We start from the raw sequence: 16278 nt of genomic DNA on the forward strand, positions 1-16278 counted from the left end.
ATGACCGGGGATTATGAGAGTTGTGAAAAGTATTGTTCACAATTTCGCGCACCAAGTTTTTGGCGCCGTTGCCGGGGATTGTTCAAGTTTTGAGCAAGCTTTTTTGTCCGGTAACATCAGTGCCAAGATCCGGCAACAAGCACCAAGTTTTTGGCGCCGTTGCCGGGGATTGTTCAGTTTGGACAACTGACGGTACATCTTGTTGCTTAGATTAGGTATTTTTTTTTCGAAATTCTTGAAGATGAATTCTAGAGTTTCATGATGATTTGTTGAAATCTGGCTGGCTGAGAAGCCATGTCTAATCTCATTGGACCGAGGTTTCAACTTATCATCACAAGAGCTTGTTGATTTTTATCAAATCTTGCTTTTGGAGCAGTGATCTGCTAAGGCTTGGCTGGCCTTTGGCCATGTCTAGTGTTTTGGACCAAAGCTTTCTTTGAAAGCTTCGCTGGCTGTGAAGCCATGTCTAATTTCTGGACCGGAGTCTTAGACTAACATTGCACTGATTCCTGGAATTCTCATTAAGAATTTTGATATCTTTTTCCACTTAATTTTCGAAAAACACAAAAAAATCAAAAAAATTTTCATAAAAACCAAAAATATGTTATGTTCCTTGTTGAGACACTAGTCTCATCTTAAGTTTGGTGTCTTGCATGCATTGTTATTTCATTCTTGTTGCATTTTGATTATTAAAAATCCAAAAATATTTTTAATTTGTGTCTTTTCAAGTCAATAATACAAAGAATTGAAGATTCAGAACATGCTGCAGAGGAATTATACAGAAAAAGCTGAGCATTCAAAAATGCCCAGTGAAGAAGACAGACTGGCGTTTAAACGCCAGCCAGGGTACCTGGTTGGGCGTTTAACGCCCAAAGAGGTAGCATTTTGGGCGTTAAACGCCAGAATGGAGGCCATTCTAGGCGTTTAACGCCAGGATGGCAAAGGGGGAAGATTTTGTTTTTCAAATCAATTTTTTTAAAGTTTTCTAAGCTTTTCAAAATCAAATCTTTTTCAAATCATATCTTTTCAATCAAATGTTTTCAAAATCAATTCCTTTCCTTTTTCAAAGATACTTACTAACAATTAATGAATTGATTGAACATCTCAAATATGTTGCCTTTTCTGTTGAGGAAGGTTTAATGTTTGAATCATATCTTTTCTTGTTAGACAAGTCATTGATTTTCAAAATTAAATCTTTTAAAAAAATTGTTTTCAAAACATATCTTTTAAAATTGTTTTTAAATCAAATCTTTTCAATCATATCTCTTTAATCACATCTTTTTCAAAATCAGCTTTCAATCAAATCTTTTTAACTTCTAATTTCAAAATCTTTTTCAAAAATCACTTGATTTCTTTTCCACTTTCAATTTTTGAAAATTATCAATCAATTTTTAAAATATTTTTGACATCTTTCTAATTAATTTTCAAAAATTCTCTTCCTTCCTTCTCACATCCTTCTATTTATGGAGTACTACTCCTTCTTAATGCACAATTCGAACTTTATCTCATCAAGTTCGAATTCTTCTACCTTCTTTCTTCTATTTTTCTTTTCCTCTGACACCTCAAGGAATCTCTATACTGTGACAGAGGAGTCCACATCTTCTTGTTCTCTTCTTTTTCATATGAGCAGGAGCAGAGACAAAGGCATTCTTGTTGAAGCTGACCCTGAACCTGAAAGGACCTTGAAGAGAAAGCTAAGGGAAGCCAAAGCACAACTCTCTTTAGAGGACCTGACCGAATTCTTCAAGGAAGAAGAACACATGGCAGCCGAAAACAACAACAATGCCAACAATGTAAGGAAGGTGCTGGGTGACTTTACTGCACCTACTCCCAACTTCTATGGGAGAAGCATCTCTATCCCTGCCATTGGAGCAAACAACTTTGAGCTTAAGCCTCAATTAGTTTCTCTAATGCAACAGAATTGCAAATTCCATGGACTTCCAATGGAAGATCCTCATCAGTTTTTAGCTGAGTTCTTGCAAATCTGTGACACAGTCAAGACTAATGGGGTTGACCCTGAGGTCTACAGACTGATGCTATTTCCTTTTGCTGTAAGAGACAGAGCTAGAATATGGTTGGATTCACAACCTAAAGATAGCCTGAACTCTTGGGAAAAGCTAGTCAATGCCTTCTTGGCAAAGTTCTTTCCACCTCAAAAATGGAGTAAGCTTAGAGTGGAAGTCCAAACCTTCAGACAGAAGGATGGAGAATCCCTCTATGAAGCTTGGGAAAGATACAAACAATTAATCAAAAAATGTCCCTCAGACATGCTTTCTGAATGGAGCATCATAGGTATTTTCTATGATGGTCTCTCTGAACTATCCAAGATGTCTTTGGATAGCTCTGCTGGAGGATCTCTTCATCTGAAGAAGACGCCTACAGAGGCTCAGGAACTCATTGAAATGGTTGCAAATAACCAATTCATGTACACTTCTGAAAGGAATCCTGTGAACAATGGGACTAATCAGAAGAAAGGAGTTCTTGAGATTGATGCTCTGAATGCCATTCTGGCTCAGAACAAGATATTGACTCAACAAGTCAATTTGATTTCTCAAAGTCTGTCTGGAATGCAAAATGCACCTGGCAGTACTAAGGATGCTTCATCTGAGGAAGAAGCCTATGATCCTGAGAACCCTTCAATGGAAGAGGTGAATTACCTAGGAGAGCCCTATGGAAACACCTATAATTCTTCATGGAGAAATCATCCAAATTTCTCATGGAAGAATCAAGAGAGACCTCAACAAGGTTTCAATAACAATAATGGTGGAAGAAACAGGTTTAGCAATGGCAAGCCTTTTCCATCATCTTCTCAGCAACAGACAGAGAGTTCTAAGCAGAATACCTCTGACTTAGCAACAATGGTCTCTGATCTAATCAAAACCACTCAAAGTTTCATGAATGAAACAAGGTCCTCCATCAGAAATTTGGAAGGACAAGTGGGTCAGCTGAGCAAGAAAATTACTGAACTCCCTCCTAGTACTCTCCCAAGCAACACAGAAGAAAATCCAAAAGGAGAGTGTAAAGCCATAACCATGGCCGAATATGGAGAGGAAAGAGAGGAGGTGGACGCCACTGAGGAAGACCTCAATGGGCGTGCACCAACCTCCTCTGAGTTCCCCAATGAGGAACCATGGGAATCTGAGGCTCAAAATGAGACCATAGAGATTCCATTGGAATTACTTCTGCCATTCATGAGCTCTGATGAATATTCTTCCTCTGAAGAGGATGAGTATGTCACTGAAGAGCAAGTTGCTAAATACCTTGGAGCAATCATGAAGCTAAATGACAAGTTATTTGGAAATGAGACTTGGGAGGATGAACCCCCTTTGCTCACCAAAGAACTGGATGACTTGTCTAGGGAGGAATTACCTCAAAAGAGACAAGATCCTGGGAAGTTTTCAATACCTTGTACCATAGGCACCATGACCTTCAAGAAGGCTCTGTGTGACTTAGGGTCAAGTGTAAACCTCATGCCTCTCTCTGTAATGGAGAAGCTAGGGATCTTTGAGGTGCAAGCTGCAAGAATCTCACTAGAGATGGCAGACAACTCAAGAAAACAAGCTTATGGACTTGTAGAGAACGTTTTGGTTAAGATTGAAGACCATTACATCCCTACTGATTTCATAGTCCTAGAGACTGGGAAGTGCATGGATGAATCTATCATCCTTGGCAGACCCTTCCTAGCCACAGCAAAGGCTGTGATTGATGTTGATGGAGGTGAACTGATCATTCAAGTGAATGAAAAATCCTTTGTATTTAAGGCTCAAGGATATCCCTCTATCACCATGGAGAAGAAGCATGAAGAGCTTCTATCAAAACAGAGCCAAACAGAGCCCCCACAGTCAAACTCTAAGTTTGGTGTTGGGAGGCCATGATGAGCGGATAATTTGTATGCTTTTTGGCATTGTTTTTAGTATGTTTTTAGTATGATCTAGTTAGTTTTAGTATATTTTTATTAGTTTTTAGTTAAAATTCACTTTTCTGGACTTTACTATGAGTTTGTGTGTTTTTCTGTGATTTCAGGTATTTTCTGGCTGAAATTGAGGGATCTGAGCAAAAATCTGATCCAGAGACTCAAAAGGACTGCAGATGCTGTTGGATTCTGACCTCCCTGCACTCGAAGTGGATTTTCTGGAGCTACAGAAGCCCAATTGGCGCGCTCTCAACGGCGTTGGAAGGTAGACATCCTGGGCTTTCCAGCAATATATAATAGTCCATACTTTGCCCAAGATTTGATGGCCCAAACCGGCGTTCAAAGTCACCTCAAGAAATTCCAGCGTTAAACGCCGGAACTGGCACCTAATTGGGAGTTAAACGCCCAAACTGGCACTAAAGCTGGCGTTTAACTCCAAGAAGAGTCTCTACACGAAAATGCTTCATTGCTCAGCCCAAGCACACACCAAGTGGGCCCGGAAGTGGATTTTTATGTCATTTACTCATTTCTGTACACCTTAGGCTACTAGTTTTCTATAAGTAGGACCTTTTACTATTGTATTAAGAATCTTCGGATCTTTGGAACCTTTTTCTAGAGATCTTTTGATCACTTTGGGAGGCTGGCCATTCGGCCATGCCTAGACCTTGTTCTTATGTATTTTCAACGGTGGAGTTTCTACACACCATAGATTAAGGTGTGGAGCTCTGCTGTACCTCGAGTATCAATACAATTACTATTGTTCTTCTATTCAATTCCGCTTGTTCTTTGTCCAAGATATCACTTGTTCTTCAACCTGATGAAGGTGATGATTGACGCCCATCACCATTCTCACCCATGAACAAGGTGACTGACAACCATTCTTGTTCTACAAGCATTAGAGGCTTAGTGAATATCTCTTGGATTCCTGATTGCACGATGCATGGTTGATCGCCTGACAACCGAGTGCTCGCTTGACAAACGAGCCAACCATTCCGTGAGATCAGAGTCTTCGTGGTATAGGCGAGAATTGATGGCGGCATTCAAGAGAATCCGGAAGGTCTAACCTTGTCTGTGGTATTCTGAGTAGGATTCAATGACTGAATGACTGTGACGTGCTTCAAACTCCTAGCAGGCTAGGGCGTTAGTGACAGACGCAAAAGTATCAATGGATATTATTCCGGCCTGAACGAGAACCGACAGATGATTAGCCTATGCTGTGACAGAGCATCAGGGACGTATTTTCACTGAGAGGATGGGAGGTAGCTGCTGACAACAGTGAAACCCTACACGAGCTTGCCATGGAAAGGAGTAAGAAGGATTGGATGAAGGCAGTAGGAAAGCAGAGAGACGGAAGGGAAGGCATCTTCATGCGCTTATCTGAAATTCCTACCAATGAACTACATAAGTATCACTATCCTTATCTTTTATATTATTTTCGTTTATCACCATATCCATTTGAGTCTGCCTGACTAAGATTTACAAGATGACCATAGCTTGCTTCAATGCTAACAATCTCCGTGGGATCGACCCTTACTCACGTAAGGTATTACTTGGACGACCCAGTGCACTTGCTGGTTAGTTGTGCGAAGTTGTGTAATGCCATGGAATTGAACCACCAAGTTTTTGGAGTTCATGACCAGGGATTATGAGAGTTGTGAAAAGTATTGTTCACAATTTCGCGCTACCAAGTTTTTGGCGCCGTTGCCGGGGATTGTTCAAGTTTTGAGCAAGCTTTTGGTAACAATGCCTGGGATTGTTCTAGTTTGGACAACTGACGGTTCATCTTGTTGCTTAGATTAGGTATTTATTTTTTTTTCGAAATTCTTGAAGATGAATTCTAGAGTTTCATGATGATTTGTTGAAATCTGGCTGGCTGAGAAGCCATGTCTAATCTGATTGGACCGAGGTTTCAACTTATCACCACAAGAGCTTGTTGATTTTTATCAATTTTGCTTTTGGAGCAGTGATCTGCTAAGGCTTGGCTGACCTTTGGTCATGTCTAGTGTTTTGGACCGAAGTTTTCTTTGAAAGCTTGGCTGGCTGTGAAGCCATGTCTAATTCCTGGACCGGAGTCTTAGACTAGCATTGCACTGATTCCTGGAATTCTCATTAAGAATTTTGATATCTTTTTCCACTTAATTTTCGAAAAACACAAAAAAAAAATTCAAAAAATCATAAAATCCAAAAATATTTCTTGTTTAAGTCTAGAGTCTCATCTTAGGTTTAGTGTCAAATGCATGTTTATATCATATTTTTTCGAATCCATGCATATATTTCTTTGTTTTGATCTTTGAATTCTTTTGGCTTGAGTGTTTATGTGTCTCATATAGTGTTAGTAGTATACAAACTGCTAAGTTTGGTGTCTTGCATGCATTGTTATTTGATTCTTATTGCATTTTGATTATTAAAAATCCAAAAATACTTTTAATTTGTGTCTTTTCAAGTCAATGATACAAAGAATTGAAGATTCAGAACATGCTGCAGAGGAATTATACAGAAAAAGCTGAGCATTCAAAAATGCCCAGTGAAGAAGGCAGACTGGCGTTTAAACGCCAGCCAGGGTACCTGGTTGGGCGTTTAACGCCCAAAGAGGTAGCATTTTGGGCGTTAAACGCCAGAATGTATACCATTCTGGGGGTTTAACGCCAGGATGGTGCTAGGGGGAAGATTTTGTTTTCAAAATCAAATTTTTTCAAGTTTTCAAAGTTTTTCAAAATCAAATCTTTTTCAAATCATATCTTTTCAATCAATTGTTTTCAAAATCAATTTCTTTCCTTTTTCAAAGATACTTACTAACAATTAATGATTTGATTGAACATTTTTTGCCTTTTTTTTTTTGTTGAGGAAGGTTTTATGTTTGAATCATATCTTTTCTTGTTAGGCAAGTCATTAATTTTCAAAATCAAATCTTTTAAAATTGTTTTCAAAACATATCTCTTAAAATTGTTTTCAAATCATATCTTCTCAATCACATCTCTTTAAAACTAATCATATCTTCTTAACCACATTTTTTTAAAATAGTTTTCAATCAAATCTTTCTAATTTCTAATTTCAAAATCTTTTTCAAAAATCATTTGATTTCTTTTCCACTTTCAATTTTCAAAAATCAATTAAGTGTTTTTCAAAATGTTTTCAAAATCTTTTGATTGAATTTTCGAAAATTCTCTTCCCTCCTTCTCACATCCTTCTATTTATGGAGTACCACTCCTTCTTAATGCACAATTCGAACCTTATCTAATTAAAGTTCGAATTATTCTTCTCCTTCTTCTTTCTATTTCTCTTTTCCTCTGACACTTCAAGGAATCTCTATACTGTGACATAGAGGATTCCACATTTTCTTGTTCTCTTCTCTTTCATATGAGCAGGAGCAGAGACAAAGGCATTCTTGTTGAAGCTGATCCTGAACCTGAAAGGACCTTGAAGAGAAAGCTAAGAGAAGCTAAAGCACAACTCTCTGTTGAGGACCTGACCGAATTCTTCAAGGAAGAAGAACCCATGGCAGCCGAAAACAACAACAATGCCAACAATGCAAGGAAGGTGCTGGGTGACTTCACTGCACCTACTCCTGATTTCTATGGGAGAAGCATCTCTATCCCTGCCATTGGAGCAAACAACTTTGAGCTTAAGCCTCAATTAGTTTCTCTAATGCAACAGAATTGCAAGTTCCATGGACTTCCAATGGAAGATCCTCATCAGTTCTTAGCTGAATTCTTGCAAATCTGTGACACAGTCAAGACTAATGGGGTTAACCCTGAGGTCTACAGACTGATGCTATTCCCTTTTGCTGTAAGAGACAGAGCTAGAATATGGTTGGATTCTCAACCTAAAGAAAGCCTGGACTCTTGGGAAAAGCTAGTCAATGCCTTCTTGGCAAAGTTCTTTCCACCTCAAAGATGGAGTAAGCTTAGAGTGGAAGTCCAAACCTTCAGACAGAAGGATGGAGAATCCCTCTATGAAGCTTGGGAAAGATACAAACAATTAATCAGAAGATGTCCCTCAGACATGCTTTCTGAATGGAGCATCATAGGTATCTTCTATGATGGTCTCTCCGAACTATCCAAGATGTCTTTGGATAGCTCTGCTGGAGGATCTCTTCATCTGAAGAAGACGCCTACAGGGGCTCAAGAGCTAATTGAAATGGTTGCAAATAACCAATTCATGTACACTTCTGAAAGGAATCCTATGAACAATGGGACTAATCAGAAGAAAGGAGTTCTTGAGATTGATACTCTGAATGCCATATTGGCTCAGAACAAGATATTGACTCAACAAGTCAATTTGATTTCTCAAAGTCTGTCTGGAATGCAAAATGCACCTGGCAGTACTAAGGAAGCTTCATCTGAGGAAGAAGCTTATGATCCTGAGAACCCTTCAATGGAAGAGGTGAATTACCTAGGAGAACCCTATGGAAACACCTATAATTCTTCATGGAGAAATCACCCAAATTTCTCATGGAAGAATCAAGAGAGACCTCAACAAGGTTTCAATAACAATAATGGTGGAAGAAACAGGCTTGGCACCAACAAGCCTTTTCCATCATCTTCTCAGCAACAGACAGAGAGTTCTAAGCAGAATACCTCTGACTTAGCAACAATGGTCTCTGATCTAATCAAAACCACTCAAAGTTTCATGAATGAAACAAGGTCCTCCATTAGGAATTTAGAAGGACAAGTGGGTCAGCTGAGTAAGAAAGTCACTGAACTCCCTCCTAGTACTCTCCCAAGTAATACAGAAGAAAATCCAAAAGGAGAGTGCAAAGCCATAACCATGGCCGAATATGGAGAGGAAAGAGAGGAAGTGGACGCCACTGAGGAAGACCCCAATGGGCGTGCACCAATCTCCTCTGAGTTCCTCAATGAGGAACAATGGGAATCTGAGGCTCAAAATGAGACCATAGAGATTCCATTGGACTTAATTCTGCCATTCATGAGCTCTGATGAGTATTCTTCCTCTGAAGAGGGTGAGTATGTCACTGAAGAGCAAGTTGCTAAATACCTTGGAGCAATCATGAAGCTAAATGACAAGTTATTTGGAAATGAGACTTGGGAGGATGAACCACCTTTGCTCACCAAAGAACTGGATGACTTGTCTAGGCAGAAACTGCCTCAAAAGAGGCAGGATCCTGGGAAGTTTTCTATACCTTGTACCATAGGCACCATGACCTTCAAGAAGGCCTTGTGTGACTTAGGGTCAAGTGTAAACCTCATGCCCCTCTCTGTAATGGAGAAATTAGGGATCTTTGAGGTGCAAGCTGCAAGAATCTCATTAGAGATGGCAGACAATTCAAGAAAACAAGCTCATGGACTTGTAGAGAATGTTTTGGTGAAGATTGAAGACCATTACATTCCTACTGATTTCATTGTCCTAGAGACTGGGAAGTGCATGGATGAATCCATCATCCTTGGCAGACCCTTCCTAGCCACAGCAAAGGCTGTGATTGATGTTGATAGAGGAGAGTTGATCATTCAAGTGAATGAAAAATCCTTGGTGTTTAAGGCCCAAGGACATCCCTCTATCATCATGGAGAGGAAGCATGAAGAGCTTCTCTCAAACAGAGCCAAGCAGAGCCCCCACAGTCAAACTCTAAGTTTGGTGTTGGGAGGCCACAACCAAACTCTAAGTTTGGTGTTGAACCCCCACACTCAAACTCTAAGTTTGGTGTTGGGAGGTTCCAACACGGTTCTGAGTATTTCTGAGGCTCCATGGGAGTCCTCTGTCAAGCTAATGACATTAAAGAAGCGCTTGTTGGGAGGCAACCCAATGTTTTATAGTTAACTATTTTCTTTTGTTATTTTATTTTTTTTGTAGGTTGATGATCATAAGAAGTCACAAAAACAATGAAAAAAGCAAAAACAGAATGAAAAACAGGAAGAAAAACAGCACACCCTGGAGGAGAAGAAGCTGGCGTTCAAACGCCAGTAATGCTAGCTGTTGGGCGTTTAACGCCCAGTCTGGCACCATTCTGGGTGTTTAACGCCAGAAAGGGGCACCAGACTGGCGTTAAACGCCAGTAAAGGGTAACAACCTGGCGTTAAACGCTAGGAATGGGCACCAGCCCGGCGTTTAACGCCAGAAATGGCTCAAAACGTGAATTTTGATGCCACTTGGTGCAGGGATGACTTTTCCTTGACACCACAGGATCTGTGGACCCCACAGGACCCCACCACCACTCTCTCTCTTCTTCCCCCACTCACCAATCACCTCAAAACCTCTTCCCCAAAAACCCTTCACCTATCAAATCCCATCTTTCTCTTCACCACTCACATCCATCCTTCATAAATCCCCACCAACCTCACCCTTCAAATTCAAACCACTTTCCCTCCCAAACCCACCCATAATGGCCGAACCCTTACTCCCCCTCTCTCCTATATATACCCTTCTTCAACCCTTCATTTTCACACAACCTAAACACCCATTCTTTCCCTTCTTGGCCGAACACACCACCTTCTCCCTCTTCCTCATTTCTTCTTCTTCTACTCTCTTCTTTCTTCTTTTGCTCGAGGACGAGCAAACATTTTAAGTTTGGTGTGGTAAAAGCGTTGCTTTTTCATTTTTCCATAACCATTATGGCATCCAAGGCCGGAGAAACCTCTAGAAAGAGGAAAGGGAAGGCAAAAGCTTCCACCTCCGAGTCATGGGAGATGGATAGATTCCTCTCAAGGGTGCATCAAGTCCACTTCTATGAAGTTGTGGCCTTGAAGAAGGTGATCCCCGAGGTCCCCTTTTCACTCAAAAAGGGTGAATATCCGGAGATCCGCCATGAGATCCGAAGAAGAGGTTGGGAAGTACTCACCAACCCCATTCAACAAGTCGGAATCTTGATGGTTCAAGAGTTCTATGCCAATGCATGGATCACAAAGAACCATGACCAAAGTGTGAACCCGAATCCAAAGAATTATCTCACTATGGTTCGGGGGAAATACTTGGATTTTAGTCCGGAGAGTGTAAGGGTGGCGTTCAACTTGCCTATGATGCAAGGAGATGAGCATCCTTATACAAGAAGGGTCAACTTTGATCAAAGGATGGACCAAGTCCTCACAATCATATGTGAAGAGGGCGCACAATGGAAGCAAGATTCAAGAGGAAAGCCGGTTCAATTAAGAAGGCATGACCTCAAGCCCGTGGCTAGAGGATGGTTAGAGTTCATTCAACGCTCAATCATTCCCACTAGCAACCGGTCCGAAGTTACCATAGACCGGGCCATCATGATTCATAGCATCATGATTGGAGAAGAAGTGGAAGTTCATGAGGTTATAGCCCAAGAACTCTATAAAGTGGCGGACAAGTCTTCCACCTTGGCAAGGCTAGCCTTTCCTCATCTCATCTGTCACCTCTGTTATTCAGTTGGAGTTGACATAGAAGGAGATACCCCATTGATGAGGATAAGCCCATCACCAAGAAAAGGATGGAGTACACAAGAGACCCCTCTCATCATGAGATCCCTGAGATTCCTCAAGGGATGCACTTTCCTCCACAAAATTATTGGGAGCAACTAAACACCTCCCTAGGAGAGTTGAGTTCCAACATGGGACAACTAAGGGTGGAGCATCAAGAACACTCCATCATCTTTCATGAAATTAGAGAAGACCAAAGAATCATGAGGGAGGAGCAACAAAGACAAGGAAGAGACATTGAGGAGCTCAAGCACTCCATAGGATCTTCAAGAGGAAGAAAGAGCCGCCATCACTAAGGTGGACCCGTTCTTTGATTTCCTTGTTCTTTATTCTTCTGTTTTTCGAATTTTATGCTTATGTTTATCCATGTTTGTGTCTTGTGATCATTAGTGTCTTAGTGTCTATGCCTTAAAGTTATGAATGTCCTATGAATCCATCACCTTTCTTGAATAAAAACATGCTTAATTGAAAAGGAAAGAATTGCATGAATTCTGAATTTTATAATAGTTTAATTAATTTGATGTGGTGGCAACACTTTTGTTCTCTGAATGTATGCTTGAACAGTGCATATGTCTTTTGAATTTGTGGTTCATGAATGTTGGCTCTTGAAAGAATGATGAGAAGGAGACATGTTACTGAGGATCTGAAAAATCATAAAAAAATGATTCTTGAAGCAAGAAAAAGAAGGAAGCAAACGAAAAAAAAAAAACCGAAAAAAAAAGAAAGAAGAAAAAAAAAAGAGAAGAAAGAAAAACAAAGAAATAAAGTTGTGATCCAAGGCAATAAGAGTGTGCTTAAGAACCCTGGACACCTCTAATTGGGGACTTTAGCAAAGCTGAGTCACAATCTGAAAAGGTTCACCCAATTATGTGTCTGTGGCATGTATGTATCCGGTGGTAATACTGGAAGGCAGAGTGCTTTGGGCCACAGCCAAGACTCAATAAATAGCTATGCTCAAGAATCATCATACTTTACTAGGAGAATCATTAACACTATCTGGATTCTAAGTTCCTAAAGAAGCCAATCATTCTGAATTACAAGGGATAGAGTGAGATGCCAAAACAATTCAGAGACAAAAAGCTAAAAGCCCCGCTCATCTAATTAATACTGATCTTCATAGATGTTTTTGGAGTTCATTGCATATTCTCTTCTTTTTATCTTATTTGATTTTCAGTTGCTTGGGGACAAGCAACAATTTAAGTTTGGTGTTGTGATGAGCGGATAATTTGTATGCTTTTTGGCATTGTTTTTAGTATGTTTTTAGTATGATCTAGTTAGTTTTAGTATATTTTTATTAGTTTTTAGTTAAAATTCACTTTTCTGGACTTTACTATGAGTTTGTGTGTTTTTCTGTGATTTCAGGTATTTTCTGGCTGAAATTGAGGGATCTGAGCAAAAATCTGATCCAGAGACTCAAAAGGACTGCAGATGCTGTTGGATTCTGACCTCCTTGCACTCGAAGTGGATTTTCTGGAGCTACAGAAGCCCAATTGGCGCGCTCTCAACGGCGTTGGAAGGTAGACATCCTGGGCTTTCCAGCAATATATAATAGTCCATACTTTGCCCAAGATTTGATGGCCCAAACCGGCGTTCAAAGTCACCTCAAGAAATTCCAGCGTTAAACGCCGGAACTGGCACCTAATTGGGAGTTAAACGCCCAAACTGGCACTAAAGCTGGCGTTTAACTCCAAGAAGAGTCTCTACACGAAAATGCTTCATTGCTCAGCCCAAGCACACACCAAGTGGGCCCGGAAGTGGATTTTTATGTCATTTACTCATTTCTGTACACCTTAGGCTACTAGTTTTCTATAAGTAGGACCTTTTACTATTGTATTAAGAATCTTCGGATCTTTGGAACCTTTTTCTAGAGATCTTTTGATCACTTTGGGAGGCTGGCCATTCGGCCATGCCTAGACCTTGTTCTTATGTATTTTCAACGGTGGAGTTTCTACACACCATAGATTAAGGTGTGGAGCTCTGCTGTACCTCGAGTATCAATACAATTACTATTGTTCTTCTATTCAATTCCGCTTGTTCTTTGTCCAAGATATCACTTGTTCTTCAACCTGATGAAGGTGATGATTGACGCCCATCACCATTCTCACCCATGAACAAGGTGACTGACAACCATTCTTGTTCTACAAGCATTAGAGGCTTAGTGAATATCTCTTGGATTCCTGATTGCACGATGCATGGTTGATCGCCTGACAACCGAGTGCTCGCCTGACAAACGAGCCAACCATTCCGTGAGATCAGAGTCTTCGTGGTATAGGCGAGAACTGATGGCGGCATTCAAGAGAATCCGGAAGGTCTAACCTTGTCTGTGGTATTCTGAGTAGGATTCAATGACTGAATGACTGTGACGTGCTTCAAACTCCTAGCAGGCTAGGGCGTTAGTGACAGACGCAAAAGTATCAATGGATATTATTCCGGCCTGAACGAGAACCGACAGATGATTAGCCTATGCTGTGACAGAACATCAGGGACGTATTTTCACTGAGAGGATGGGAGGTAGCTGCTGACAACAGTGAAACCCTACACGAGCTTGCCATGGAAAGGAGTAAGAAGGATTGGATGAAGGCAGTAGGAAAGCAGAGAGACGGAAGGGAAGGCATCTTCATGCGCTTATCTGAAATTCCTACCAATGAACTACATAAGTATCACTATCCTTATCTTTTATATTATTTTCGTTTATCACCATATCCATTTGAGTCTGCCTGACTAAGATTTACAAGATGACCATAGCTTGCTTCAATGCTAACAATCTCCGTGGGATCGACCCTTACTCACGTAAGGTATTACTTGGACGACCCAGTGCACTTGCTGGTTAGTTGTGCGAAGTTGTGTAATGCCATGGAATTGAACCACCAAGTTTTTGGAGTTCATGACCAGGGATTATGAGAGTTGTGAAAAGTATTGTTCACAATTTCGCGCTACCAGGCCACAACCAAACTCTAAGTTTGGTGTTGAACCCCCTCATTCAAACTCTAAGTTTGGTGTTGGGAGGTTCCAACATGGCTCTGAGTATCTGTGAGGCTCCATGAGAGCCCTCTGTCAAGCTACTGACATTAAAGAAGTGCTTGTTAGGAGGCAACCCAATGTTTTATAATTAACTATTTCCTTTTGTTATTTTATTTCTTTTGTAGGTTGATGATCATGAGAAGTCACAAAATCAATGAAAAAAGCAAAAACAAAATGAAAAACAGGAAGAAAAACAGCACACCCTGGAGGAAGATGTTGCTGCCGTTTAAACGCCAGTGAGGTTAGCTGTTGGGCGTTTAACGCCCAGTCTGGCACCATTCTGGGCGTTTAACGCCAGAAAGGGGCACCAGACTGGCGTTAAACGCCAGAAAAGGGCAAGAACCTGGCGTTAAACGCCAGGAATGGGCACCAGCCCGGCGTTTAACGCCAGAAATGGCTCAAAACGTGATTTTGAGCAACATTTGGTGTAGGGATGACTTTTCCTTGACACCACAGGATCTGTGGACCCCACAGGACCCCCACCTACCCCACCACCACTCTCTCTTCTTCCCCCATTCACCAATCACCTCAATATCTCTTCCCCAAAAACCCTTCACCTATCAAATCCCATCTTTCTCTTCACCACTCACATCCATCCTTCATAAAACCCCACCTAACCTTCCATTCAAATTCAAACCACTTTCCCACCCAAACCCACCCTCAAATGGCCGAACAACACTCTCCCCCTCTCCTATATAAACCCTCCTTCACTCCTTCATTTTAACACACATTAAACACCATCTCTCTCCCCTTTGGCCGAATACAAAGCCATTCCATTTCTCCTCATTTCTTCTTCTTCTACTCTCTTCTTTTTTCTTTTGCTCGAGGACGAGCAAACCTTTTAAGTTTGGTGTGGTAAAAGCGTTGCTTTTTCGTTTTCCATAACCATTTATGGCATCCAAGGCCGGAGAAACCTCTAGAAAGAGGAAAGGGAAGGCAAAAGCTTCCACCTCCGAGTCATGGGAGATGGAGAGATTCATCTCAAGGGTGCATCAAGACCACTTCTATGAAGTTGTGACCTTGAAGAAGGTGATCCCCGAGGTCCCCTTTTCACTCAAAAAGGGTGAATATCCGGAGATCCGCCATGAGATCCGAAGAAGAGGTTGGGAAGTACTTACCAACCCCATTCAACAAGTCGGAATCTTGATGGTTCAAGAGTTCTATGCCAATGCATGGATCACAAAGAACCATGATCAAAGTATGAACCCGGATCCAAAGAATTATCTTACTATGGTTCGGGGGAAATACTTGGATTTCAGTCCGGAAAGTGTGAGGGTAGCGTTCAACTTGCCTATGATGCAAGGAGATGAACATCCTTACACAAGAAGGGTCAACTTTGATCAAAGGTTGGACCAAGTCCTCACAGTCATATGTGAAGAGGGCGCACAATGGAAGAGAGATTCAAGAGGCAAGCCGGTTCAATTGAGAAGGCATGACCTCAAACCCGTGGCTAGAGGATGGTTGGAGTTTATCCAACGCTCAATCATTCCCACTAGCAACCGGTCCGAAGTTACTCTAGACCGGGCCATCATGATTCATAGCATTATGATTGGAGAAGAAGTGGAAGTTCATGAGGTTATAGCCCAAGAACTCTATAAAGTGGCGGACAAGTCTTCCACCTTGGCAAGGCTAGCCTTTCCTCATCTCATTTGTCACCTCTGTTATTCAGTTGGAGTTGACATAGAAGGAGACACCCCCATTGATGAGGACAAGCCCATCACCAAGAAAAGGATGGAGCACACAAGAGACCCCTCTCATCATGAGATCCCTGAGATACCTCAAGGGATGCACTTTCCTCCACAAAACTATTGGGAGCAACTAAACACCTCTCTAGGAGAATTGAGTTCCAACATGGGACAACTAAGGGTGGAGCATCAAGAACACTCCATCATCCTCCATGAAATTAGAGAAGACCAAAGAATCATGAGGGAGGAGCAACAAAGACAAGGA

The 16278-nt window shown here is 41.1% G+C and overlaps 2 non-coding genes across 2 annotated transcripts; both read right to left on the reverse strand.

The window, feature by feature from the left end:
* Positions 1-2165: 2165 nt before the first annotated feature.
* On the reverse strand, positions 2166-2273 carry LOC130956477 (small nucleolar RNA R71). Its single transcript, XR_009077132.1, has one exon. It is a non-coding gene; the product is annotated as a small nucleolar RNA R71 (small nucleolar RNA).
* Positions 2274-7813: 5540 nt separating this feature from the next.
* Positions 7814-7921, reverse strand: LOC130952344 (small nucleolar RNA R71). Its single transcript, XR_009074529.1, has one exon. It is a non-coding gene; the product is annotated as a small nucleolar RNA R71 (small nucleolar RNA).
* Between the last annotated feature and the right edge of the window lie 8357 nt (positions 7922-16278).

Source organism: Arachis stenosperma, chromosome 1 (genome assembly GCF_014773155.1).
Source record: "Arachis stenosperma cultivar V10309 chromosome 1, arast.V10309.gnm1.PFL2, whole genome shotgun sequence".
Lineage (NCBI taxonomy): Eukaryota > Viridiplantae > Streptophyta > Magnoliopsida > Fabales > Fabaceae > Arachis > Arachis stenosperma.